General features: G+C 78.8%; 1 protein-coding gene across 2 annotated transcripts in view; it reads right to left on the bottom strand.

Moving 5' to 3' along the window:
• PI4KB (phosphatidylinositol 4-kinase beta) overlaps positions 1-321 on the bottom strand; it is a 69,203-nt gene extending 68,882 nt beyond the window's left edge. For both annotated transcript variants that reach the window (XM_034756443.1, XM_034756442.1), the window contains exon 1: positions 220-321. The gene's annotated coding sequence lies outside the window, so the exon portion shown is untranslated. The remainder of the gene's footprint in view (positions 1-219) is intronic.

Genomic DNA, 321 nt, shown 5'->3' on the forward strand with positions numbered 1-321 from the left:
GTTGGGGAAGTGGGGGGCAGGGGACTCAGACAGGGGGTTGGAGGGAGTGGGGGGCAGGGGACCCAGAGAGGGGGTGAGGGGTGTGCTGAGGGGGGGCAGAGGAGCCCGGGGGGGCGCAGGGGGGAGCGAGGGGTCCCCTATGGGGGGCGCGGGGAGCCCTGCGGGGAGCCGGGCGGGGGACTCCCCTCCCCCCGCCGCAGAACCTGCCCTGTCGCTCACCTGCCGGCGGGGGACGCGGCTCCTTCCCCGGCCGGGACCCGCCGGCAGCAGCCGCCGCAGCCTCCGCACAGCAGCAGGCCCCAGCTCCGGGGCTGCCCGCCG

This window comes from Trachemys scripta, chromosome 24 (assembly GCF_013100865.1).
Source record: "Trachemys scripta elegans isolate TJP31775 chromosome 24, CAS_Tse_1.0, whole genome shotgun sequence".
NCBI classification, from domain to species: domain Eukaryota; kingdom Metazoa; phylum Chordata; order Testudines; family Emydidae; genus Trachemys; species Trachemys scripta.